This window comes from Aquila chrysaetos, chromosome 22 (assembly GCF_900496995.4).
Source record: "Aquila chrysaetos chrysaetos chromosome 22, bAquChr1.4, whole genome shotgun sequence".
Lineage (NCBI taxonomy): Eukaryota > Metazoa > Chordata > Aves > Accipitriformes > Accipitridae > Aquila > Aquila chrysaetos.
In genome coordinates this window covers 21528463-21540603 of record NC_044025.1, presented here as the reverse complement: position 1 = coordinate 21540603, position 12141 = coordinate 21528463, and the positions used below count along the sequence as shown (strand labels likewise).

The 12141-nt window shown below is 42.6% G+C and overlaps 1 long non-coding RNA gene across 2 annotated transcripts; it reads left to right on the top strand.

Annotated features, from left to right (window-relative positions):
- Positions 1-2922: 2922 nt before the first annotated feature.
- Positions 2923-11130, top strand: LOC115334379. 2 transcript variants are annotated; one of them, XR_003921107.1, is made up of 3 exons: positions 2923-3091; positions 3181-3267; positions 10963-11130. It is a non-coding gene; the product is annotated as an uncharacterized LOC115334379 (long non-coding RNA). The 2 variants fall into 2 exon arrangements; XR_003921106.1 differs by lacking the exon at positions 10963-11130 and adding an exon at positions 9464-9524.
- Positions 11131-12141: the final 1011 nt, after the last annotated feature.

The window sequence follows — 12141 nt, the reverse complement described above, 5'->3', positions numbered from 1 at the left end:
AGCCTTTTGAAGAGTGCTGCTACACTTTATAAATCATACATCATATGGACTGTTTATTGTACACAGATTTTAACAAACTCATTTTTCAGCTGGTGGCTTTTCCCACAGCCCACACATGGCGTATCGCTAACGAGGCTGTGGGGCCAGGAGGGGATTTGTTCTCAATTACTGCCTCGCTCTTTCTCTTTCCCCTTTTCATCAGTTTCAGGATCACCAGTGTTACAAGGAGGTAACAAATTAAGTCTTATCTGTGTGGAAGATTTAACTGAAATTGGTGAAGGTATTTTTGTGCAGAAAAGAAACAGGTCTGCAAATAAATTAAATGTATGTGCTCCTTTTGCAGAAGCAGGGCATCTAATGAACAACATCCTTATAAATACATGGTTTTATCTGAAAATGGATTGCTACTTGCACAGGTACTTGCCAAATGTGCCCTGATCAAGCCCAATTTGACCTACCTGTGAGAAGATGAAGCTTTCTCAGCATTGAGTGGGTTCCTCAGCCGGGTGCTCCAGCCTGCGGCCGTTCTCTGCAGCTGGAGGCAAGGGGCTGACCCAGAAAGCAGAGACGTAGCTATGGAGAATTTGCATATTGTGCAAAAAGATTGCATGCTAAAATTTCTGCTCTGCAGCCTGAGCTAGTTACTCAATCTGCAGTTCGGATAGCAAACCTTCCCTCCCGGGCTCCTGGAGGACAAGGCTGGGGAGTCTGAGCTGGAGGCATCAGCGCAGGCAGCAGGTACCCAGACTGTGCTTCCCAGGAGGAACTTCCATAGCGCGTTTCTGGGTATAAATATTGCACTTCTCAGGCTGCCATCCTACAACAAAGACGGAAGCACTTTTTCTGCAGAAACTCTTTCTGTGGAAAAATGGCATTCACTTGAAAAGCCAATTTGCCACTGAAAAAGTCTTGACCTTAAAAATTTAATGTCCTGTTAAGAAGTTTGCTGGAAGTTGTTCGCTAAGTCCTGGGCCAGCTAAGTCCTTTGGGGTCCTTCATTTGACTTGAGAAGGAGTTCAAACAAATCTTCTGTCACAGAAATAACTGGAATCAATACTTAGGCTTCATCCTAGAGAATGGGAAGTGTGATAACGTGTGAACTGCAGTTTTGGCTTCTGATATAGTTTTTACATCATCAGAACTGATGAAGGATTTTCTGGGAGAAAGGAGAAAAACCAACAAATCGCGGAGTATTCCCCTAGGTTGATGAGTACATGTGGTGTGATAAAATACTGTAAGTAACCTCAGCTGGGGGCAAGTAATGGATTTAGGGTAGAAAAAAAAATCCATGCAAACAAACCCCAGCCACTTGGAAAAATGTCTTGAACATAAAAGCAAAACCATGGCAGCTGTTACATGAGGCTTTGTGTCTAATGGTCCAAAATACTGCCAGGCTTTGAACAAAGTTTTGTGTGCAATTACTTCTCTATATTAAAAATAACACAACACACTGAAGCATTAAAATGAAGGTGTTTACCATAGGTAACAAATTGCTTATTTACATGTATGTACTCACTGACTGGCTGTCGTCGTTTCTGGAGAGCAGGCAGCTGCAGGAACTGTCCAGGAGAGGTGCTTAGGGGATGCTGCAATAGTTTTTGGCTGAGCATGTATAATTAATTTAATCTTAAATCAATTTACAATATCAATAATGAAGCACCTCTTAATGGTCTTTCGACTGGTCAAGTGTCAAGGCAGATTGCGCAGCGTGGAGAGAAAGGAGAGGAGCAACTTCCCTCCTTGCATAAGCTTGTTGCAGAGCATGAATAAATCATTCTCTCTGGCTGGCAACTCTTTCATACTGCTCTAAGATTTCTGAAGTTAACTTCCTTCTAATTTAACATATGCCTGCAGTTTAAAAGCAGCTTCAACCTCTTAAGAAAAAGTGTCTAATTTATGCACTGCTTTTAACTTTTAATAAAAGAGCATTCTTATGACCTCTGAAAAAGAGAAATAGCTGAGAATGGAAGTTATACTTTCTGCCGAGTCTGAGATGAGCAGCTACCAGGAGAAGCTGTCAGGAGTTAACTGCATCTCCAAACCACTGAGAGCCCTGCAGTGCTGCTTTGAGATTTTTATTTAACTGTATGAACCGTTTTCTGTTATAAAGGCACTGGGAAAGGTCTTTCTTCACTACCGTTCAAATATTACCTCATATTTTTGATCTGAATTTCACATACTGTCTTCTGGGAATTTCCATACGTTTCTGCTCTGGAATGATGCTATTAATAATGCTGCTGTGTGCTCTTACCGCTGTTCCCCTGCACTGCATGCTGTGTTTCCTAATTTCTGAGACAATGTGGAGAGTTTTAGCACGATTGCATCCATGAAAATCTGCCACCAGCTATACTGGTAAAACTCTTCATAATATTTCAAATCTGTAATTTTTTCATGAGTCTGGATAGCAAGTTTTCTGTGGCTCTAGAATATGGATGAAACCAAGATAATCTGTTTAGCAAATTAATTTATATCCTTGATTAATCTTCTGTGGTGCGTGCATCACCAGGCTCCACCTTTGAAAGGTGCTGAGGACTTCACTATCAGAAAAAGCTGATATATTTAGGGACAGCTGAGGACTTCAAAGCTAAATGTTTCTTTGCCCTGTTCCCACTGGGAAATTCTGCACTGTGCTCAGTGTTTGGGCCACGTTGAAGGTTACAGTTACCTTTGCCGTTTAAAGCTTTCCCTAAATCTACCAAGAAAAAGATTGGTTTTGATTCCTCCTCAGAAAGCAGCTGCTCATGTTATTAAAAAAAATAAGAAAAAAATTGCCCCCTCCCCCCAATTCCCATGTTATTCCACAGGAAATACCTGTTCTGAATAATCAGAATGGCAATTCAGTGTATTTTTAAGCAAATATAGTTCTCGCATGTTCGAATCTACAAGATTATCAAGGCTGCCAGGAGAGTGAGTACCTCTGTGTGTCGACAACTCAGTGCTGCCCTGCTACTGACTTTTTCTTTTCTTGTTTCTTTCTCTTCTTCTTTTCCTTAAATGTAGGCAACCTTCCTTATAATGAATGTCTCTGTGCCCAGTCATCCCTTCGTTGCAGCATCAGGAAAAAAACAGATAGATGTTACCATTTGCCTAGGTAAGATAAATAATGATTAGGCAGTGGGTTTCTCATCTGAAGATGGATTGGGCAATAGAAGCCATTCTCTCCGAAATTTCTCTTTTCAGGTGGCTGAGAAGCAATTTCAAGCAACGAGGAAGTTCTGGCCCGGTAGCGTTCATCACTTCGTTTCTAGTAGAGAAATTAGTCATGATGTAAGTAAATAATGGAGAGAGTGTAAAAGGCAGAGTGATGCGGCATTTTTCTTCATCTTTTGATTGCTGCATTGCAAACACCATTGCCATGGAGAAGTGCAGTCTGCAGCACGGCAGGTTTCTCTGCAAAAAGATGGCAATGTGATTAGGCAAGAGTTCACCTTCTGTGAATGCCTGCCTGGTTTTATAACCAGAATACCCTCCTGATTTTATAAACAAATCTTTAGCAGCTTCTAAAAGGCTTTCCCCTCCAATCACCCATGCTCCCACACCCCTGCTGGAGGAGGTTTGCTTTTCTACTCCCTTCTGCTTTCGTACAGACTAGAAAGTCCAGAAGTGCAAAACAACTGTGAAATCGGTAGCACACACCACATCTCCAGGACTGAATGGCTGGGGAGGAGAAACTTCATTTCCAATCCAATTTTGCAGGTTAAAGTGATGGAAGTGCACCATGTAAGTGTTCAAGGTTCAGGGGCCTCTCTGAATCAAGCTTACTATAAACTCAAAATTATGAAACCAGTGCATTGCTTTTATTGAAGGGACATTCCCCCCCACCCCCCCCCACCCCCGTAGTATGTCCGGTGGTCTTTTGAGGTACCAATAAATTACTCTTAATATATATTGAGTTGTTCTTCCATATATGCTGGTTTTTGCTTATATTAGTGGAAAGCATGTTCTCTGCTTACTGTAACTGCTACCAGTGCAGATGTCATAGGAGGAGAGAGCAAAACAACACAAAAGTCTTGGGGATTTCAGCTTGAGGAAACTGAATTTTATAGATATATATATATGGGGGGTTTTTTGGTCTAGATTACAGCTGTCACTTCATAAAAGATATATTAAAACTCCTGCTTTTGTTCTGTGCACAGACCTGGATGGAGGGTAGTGATGGTGCCTGAGATCTGTCTCAGGCACCTTTTCAGTTTAGCTCCCATTGCCTTTCGAGGCCATGGGAAAATGACTTTTGCTGCTCCTTCCATTTTGTATTCATTCATCATTTTCATATGGTAGCTACGTAGAGTTGTGTCATGTATTATTCAGCTCAACCACACAGAAAGCTGCCAAAGTTAAAAATAATTTTTTTTCTCAGAACCAGAAACTAGGAGCTGTTTCTTGTCACGCTTCAAGAAAGTGAAAAGTAGCACTGGCTCAAAACCTGTGGGTTGTAGTTTTCCCATTCCTCGTATTAAATTGATTCTTTTTTGGTTTAGCAGTAGCCAGCCTGGATATAAGGAGTAGTATGACACTGGGGACCAAACGGTGAAAAAGTCTGGCCTAGATTTGGCTTTTTGCTTTTCCTGTCGTGTCCTGGAGTCAGGCAGAATTGACTGCTAGGAGTCAGTTCAAGTAATGTGTAGGATGCTTTGGCTCACCGCTGTCTGTAGCTGGTGGCTGCACGGGTGATGCCAAAGGGCTCGATCCCAGAGTTAATAAAGACCCAGACGCTTATTGATTTATCTCTGCTGTCCTCACAGATAAGCAGGTCTCTTTTTGAGTCATGTGCGCTCCTCCTAATGCTTAGACAGAAAGCGATTGTGATTGAAAGCACTTGTGACCCCTAAACATGACAGTTTGGGGCATATTTTCAGTTACTGAGTTTGGTTTTTTCCCAGCTAACTGGCTGTCTGCCAGTTAAGCCCGATCCTGGATCCCTCTCCGCTGTCTTGCACGAGCTGCAGCTCCTCCAGAGAGGTGCCGCAGGGAGCAGCCGCGCGGAGCGGAGCTTGGGTACGTGTAGAGCAGCAGCATCACCGCCCGTGTGTGGCGTTTCCAGCTCCCTGTGGCACGGCTTTGGCGGCACATGTGTGGTATTCTCCTTGTTTCCAGCGTATCCGGAGGAGCAAGTCTCCATCCAGCCTTCTGCTTAAGTAGGAAAATTTATCTAAATGGGTCTCTGAGGTGCTTTGTCAGGGTGATGCTTTGGAGACCTGCAATAATTTAAACTGTATCTTTTCAGAGCTGACACTAAAGCTATGGAAATAAATCACTTCTGAAAGCCCATTATTTCCTAATCTCAGGACATGTGAGTGCCCAGCTTCAGCTAGTCCCCGGTGGGTTACAGGATTGTGCAGCTGGAGGAAAGTTTTCTTTTGACCTGAGCAGCAGCAAAGCGACTGCCAAGGGGGCTGGGGCATCTGCCCAGCTCCAGCCACGAGCCCACGCCGGGGTAATGGCCACCACTCAGATGGTGCTGGTGTCACCATGAGCCCAACTGCCTCGGTGCTGGGCAGGAAGGGGTCAGGTCCCAAAAAGGGTTGGAGATAAGCCCAGGGACGGCTGCGGAGGGGATGAGCCGTGGTGGTGTATTTTCCCATCTCGGTAAAGCTTGTAGGCTGACTGGGAGTTTCAAGGGAAAGGCACCTTCCTTCTTCAGAAGAGGCAAAGGGAACAAAGGTAGGGAGTAGTGGCGACGAAAAGTGGGTGGTTAGTGTTTTTCATGAGTTTCCAATGAGCCCATCTTCTCCCTGCATTGCCCCGCTCTGGGATTCCAGTTCTGCGTTTACAGCTGAAATTGCTGCCGAGGAGGAGGAGGGGGACTGTCCCGGGCAGCACCCAGGCACTTTCCAAAACAGAAGATTTCTTACTCTGCCATGTGGGAATTCAGTTCTTCCAGAGCGCTCACTCTGATGTCTGTTTCTTCCCTGAATTATCTGGTGGTTTTGGAGGCTGGCACCCCCTGTGAAGCAGGCTGGATTATAATTACAGATTAGTGCTGCCGTGATACCACAGCACGGTGACAAGATGCTCTGCAGAATACGGAGAAGCAAAGACAGAAAATGTAGGGGGAAAAGACATTTACATTTTTTACTTGGAGGAGTAAAATAAACATGGGAACATTTCCCAGGAGAAGAGCTTGTTATGGTATATATGTAAAACTGCAGAGGGCTGCGTGTATGGTATTTGCAGAAACATGTCACTCTCAGTCATGAGCCAGTCTTCTGTGATGCTGCCTTTCTGTGCAGACTGCTTGAAGCACACCAGACCAATTTGCCCCAAACTGGTAAAGTATTTAACCTTTTTCTAACATTTTATGGTCAAGAAAGATCAAAACAGGAGGAAACAGTTTTCGGTTGCTTGATTATTTTTTTTGCTGATATTTCAACCACAAATATAACATCTTTGAGTTTACTGAAAAAGCCATTTGTGATGTTTCTACTGAAAAATTTAAGCCAGCTTTACTGCGCAGGAGGTTTCTTTAAGGTGTCCACGTTGCCAAGGCAACACAACGTGGACGGGGTGGAGATCTGGTCCATACGTTCCAGGGTAAGCTCCTGCGCTGTAGGACTCTGCACGCAGGCGTGCCTTACTGTATTCCTCATTTTATTTTGTTGCAGCTACAGTGCTTAAGTACGGTTATTTAATACAGGTAATTATAAGAATAATAAATTGGGGAAGGTTAAATTTGATGAACTGTGGGATGTTTGCTACTTTTGGTATTGAACTGATGAGCATGTTGCAGATACTTCTTGGTAAGAAACTTGAAGATTCAGTGCATTTTAATACAAAGCACATCTCTATCTCTTCACAGCAGTTATTTGATTAGCTTTGTTTATCTTGGATTCAGAACTTGGAGTGCAAATAATCATTCAAACATTGAGTTCAAACAGTTGATGTGGATGAGTGTGAATAAGGTCTAAGAGCAGAGGCAAGTAGGGAGAAGGAGGGGGATGAGTAAGGAGTTCAGCACCTGGTGTGGGGGAATTCAAGGCTAGACAGTACTGTCTTTTTGTCACCTCATTTCCCAGGTAATGAATAAGATTCCATAAAGTGGAGGTCTTTATGCATACGGCCAACAAGAAAGACAACACAGCTATTAGTAGGAACTTAACACATTACTGCTGCCTCCTTACCGTGGACTGAATTGTGAGGCATTTCCACGTGGAAAACAAATCTAGTAGCAGTATTTTATTTTTACTGACTTTGGTTGGAGACCCAGCAAAGGGCCTTATGCCTTCTGTTACTAATTTGTCTGGATGTCCAGGCTCTACTAAAAGTATTTAAAACAAGTATTTATAACTTCAAATCAGGAAAAAACCCTCACCTGTTACTAGAATAATCTCAGCTTTTTTACTGATAAATGCCCAGTTCTAAACTGGTGATTACATGTTGTCTTTCACACTGTGCTCTCACACACTAGATTTTCTTTGCATAAAAATATGGCTTATGTTGTTCTGATTACACTTCCATAAACATCCCCTTGAAGCTGCTTATTGAGCAACTGGGCTTTTCTTTTTACATATAGTTAAAAAATGAGGCCATAAATTTTTGAAAAAAATTCACGTTAGTGACCCAATTTTAACTGCTTTGAAACTTTCTGAAATGCTCCAGAGGTGAGTGCTGGCGTACGTGGGGTAGTCATGACTCTGCATCTGATCAAATGTGTGTTCCCTGCACTGCACATCCCTCCCACTCCATTTAGGAGCTCAAAGCTGCTGCAGTTCCATAAGCTGGTAAAGGTGGTGATAGATTTGCTCTGTTCTTCAAGGCACAAACACAACAAAGTTGTTGGGTTTGACATCCTTTGGTACCTACTTGCACGATGTTATTAAAGCTGCTGGGCCCAGCGCTCGGGAAATGCGGTTCTGTTGGCTGGGCTTACAGCTGGGAAGAGCAGCAATTGTCCTAGTGAGGGAATCTGTCGTCGAAACCATTGAAGTGTGCTCATTGCTGGGAGGTGAGAGGAACGTGACAACCCTGTTATGGTCTGATTATCTCCAAAAGCAATAAAACATGTTGTTAACATGCCAAAAAGGTAATGCTTCCTTGTATGCATTCCTGATCTGTTTAATCAGGCAGACATCATAAAGGCAAGAGTTATCGGGAATTGTATCCTTAGGCGTATGATGCCATCGTAGAAATTTACTCTGTGTCATATATTGTTCATAGTTACACTTTTTAACTCTGTGAAGTGGAGCTGCGCTATAGAGGAAAGATGATGTTATGCTAAGAAGAAATGTCATTGGTCCCTAGTCTTTTCTTGACCGTGCCTAGACTGACTGTGGAATTTGGATTCGTTTTTTGAACTCTTATTTTAGAAGGTGGGATAATAATTCTGACTTCAGGGGGATGTTGTAAACTGTAATTAATTTCTATTTCCAAAGCATTTTTGCATCTTCAGAGGGCTTTTCCTTAAAATTGTGTATCCTTACTCATTTTTATTGCATAAGCAACACAGAGAATAATACCAAATGTAATTTATGAATGCTTTTTCCTATAAAAAATGTAAATTCACTTTCACATTTGCAATATTTTTCGTTCGTTTCCCTCAAACCTTCAGACAGATGTTTTTGTTTATAAAAGCTTAAGGCCTAAATTTTTCTAGCGTCGCTAGCTTTATTAATTTTGTCTGTACCTGAATGCCAAATAAGCGCTATGACAGAGGTATGAATTCAGAAAGCAAGTCTCCAGCACTTCTGAAAATCAGATTGATATATGATACTCTAAGTTAGATGGTAAACAACTGGCAATGCCTAGGAAGGGAGGGCCGTGGTGTTGGCAGCAGCGCATCCCTCCCGGCACGGCCGTGCCTGGGAGCCTCTGGCCACGCATCCTCATCCCGCAGGCAGGAGCACCAGAGGTCCGGGCAGGCATTACCCAGCCCATCCCCTGTCACAGCACTTATCAGTACGTGATGCACCTGGCTGAGGTATTTTCAAACTGTTTAATAAAAACCACATTTAATAAAAACACATGATTGAAGTCTAAATGAGATAAGGCAGAATCACTCAGCTAAATGACTTTCTTACAGACTAGCTTTTCACTTGAGGTCTGAATGAGAACTGGCCTCTGCCAGGAGGAAATGTTTTTTTTGTGTGAAGATACAGGGGAAAAAAATTGTCATTTGTATAACTCCATATGGAGTTAGTTGGATGTATTTGCAGTACATTATCCTTTTATTAAAATATATATATTTATATGCAGTCATATTAACAGCAACTGGACGAGCTTGAATCTCCAGTAATTTCAGTCTAAAACTTTACCCAGAGAAGTGTTAGGTGAACAGGTCCCCTGGGTATTTATGGGAATGGGACAAGAGAACAGAAATTAGGCATTTGAAAGTACCTTTAGCCCTCTTGGGACTCAGGTCACATTTCAGGTTGTTGTGATTAGCAGGTCTCAGAGCAGCAGCAGATCCTGAAGCAGTGATGTCCTAAGGACAAGTGTAGGTCTTCCGCAGAGTAATTTCTCTTTGCAGGTCAGACTTCTGGATCGTTTGAAAAGGCTTACCATAATAACATCAATGCAATATATACCTCAAACATACCTTTGAGTAAGTAATTGGCTTTTGATCAATGTATTTAACTAGTTTAGTAGGAAAACTGCATACTGGACAGATTATGGCTTTTTTTGGAGAACAGTGGTGCCTTTTTGAGTCTCCTCAATGAAATCGGATCTGTTGTTCTGTTCTAAGTACTACTGACAAAGTCGATATAACCAAGCATGCTTTGACAGGGAACATTGTCTCATCTCATATATTAACCATATACTGGAAGATGACAGAACACAGCATTCTCTAAACACCGCAATCAATAAGAGTTCAGGTGGCATGGTGTTTTTGGTACCCAGCGAGAATAGGATACCTTCATCAGGCAGGCTTTCTGAAAGACATAAATGGAGATGTAAGACAGTACAGCCCTTTCAAGAGATACGCCTATCAATTCATCTTGAGAGAAGCCAAATGTATTAAACACAAAATGTGATCTAGGAGAGACAAAAATCTCAACCCTGATTTCTTTACGTATCTTCTTACCCTGACGGAGTGCCAGCAGTGGTATCTTGGCAGCAAGAGTATGCGACATTATTATACTCACCTTGAAGAACAGAGGTGATCCCATCCCTAGATGGAAGAAACTATTATATTGAAAAGTGGCATTTATGTGACATTTTCAGGACAGGAGAAGAATAGTAATTAAGAGATTTTTATGGAGTAGCACTCCTTATCTCCACGTGCCTTACAGAAAGGTAGAAGATGCGTCATCACTTTCTGATAGAGAAATGGATTGGCAGAGCTGGGAAGGGCACTGGGTACCTTCAGCTGTGTTTTATCTGCCTGCTGTGAAACAGCTGTGCATCAGCCAAGCAGCAGACTGTGGGGAATTGTCCCCTGCCCAGACTTTTGCTGCCTGTTTTCTCCCAAGCACTGAGGAGGGCTGTGCCTGAGCAGGAGCAAGGGTCAGGGCCATACACATGGTATAAGCAGGAGGGTGGTGAAGAGACCCACAAGATGCTAGAATACACTCAGTCCTGTTTTATCATTGATGGAGGGTCAATGGATAGTTAGTTTTCTTTTTGTTGTTTGTTTGTTTTTCACTACTCCTCCCTCCCCTCCAAGTGCATGAGAACTGGTAATAATAAAAGTGGGGAAATCTGAGGGACCTTCATCTTCCTACATATCCTTTGTGATGAGAAAACTGGGTAAAGGTCTGGGCTGTAAAGACTATCAAGAGGACACACTCTTCATCTCCTTCTTCCTTTTTGGAAGGTTCCCATGCTGTAGGTCCTGTGATATCCTGCTTTATTTATTTATTTATGAAAAGAAAAATGGTTAATGGCCTGATTTGCAAATGATCTGACACAAAAGGTTCCCTTCTTCAGTGATGTTGGTTTGTAATCCCTGTTAGAATCCCTTATCACCACTGTGCCACGGGTATGTGGCAGGACATTAACTCCCATCCAACCTTGCTTTATATCTAGCAAATTCAAAAGACTGCAGTTGGCATAGAAACATTCAACAGATGATCAGTACAAGAGTCCCTAAAAACCTTTGTCATACCTGGAAAAGAATGAGGGCGTTGCCATAGGATAGTGGTGCAGCATCTCACTCAATACAGTGTGCCCTGAGGATTTACAGTTAATTCCTGACCACCAGTTTTGCATTATATTGCACTGTCCTTGTCTGTAACTTATGAATGGTGTCTTTAGTAGACCAAGTTACAAGAGATGACAATAAAATTAAAGCAGTAACTAAGGATTTCCCAAGCTTGGTCTTCTGCAGACACTGATATGCTCTCTAACAAAAAATGTCAAGACCTGCCTGCTGTTGCTGATAATATGGACTGAAAGCACATGCCTCTACATCAAGAGTGAAGAGGTTAAGGCTGCAGTGAGTTAACATGCACTCTTGTCAAGAGAGTTAAGTGCCTAAGTTAAAGACTGTGAGTTTGGACAATTTTTATTGCCTTTGACATTTGCTGTTGGTCTATCAATTCTCAGGAACAAAAAACGTGCTTTGGCTATCAAAGTCTTTGTGATTGGAGCCTTTTCTATTTGCCAGAGAACTTGAGGTCTAACCGAAATGAGAGAAAATTGAATCATATTAATGCTGAGGGGTTGAAATCAAAAGGAGGTTGTTTATCACTAACAAATGTTAAGGCAAAACTTAAAAGCCTGAGCAGATATTCAGGCAAAGACATGGTTTGCTATGACAGTGAAGGGTGACCCTTCTGACAGTGTATGTTTTCATAAATATACAGTGGTGTGGTATATAAGCAAGTTGCACACAAATTCCTGCCCACTTTGAATGGAGCCAACACAAAGACTTCTGGGCGCACACCATAATTGCCTGCGGCCGTGCGGGTGCCGTGGGTGCGTGACGGTGGCAGCTGCCCTGCGGGTGCAGTGCCCTGCTGCGGCACGGACCTCCCTGCATGGCAGCGCTGCCAGGTAGAGCACAAACGCCAGCTGTATAGTCTGGGTTGTTTGGACCCGGGTTTTTGCTTTAATATGATTTCTATTGCTTCTATTTAGGCAGCGAAGATCAAATTGCACATTGGAAGAAATTATAAACGGCTCCAGGAACTCTTTTGTATGACTTCAGACTCTATGTCCTGGAATGTTGTAAAGCCATGGGGCTTTTGCCTGAAGAATAGTAGA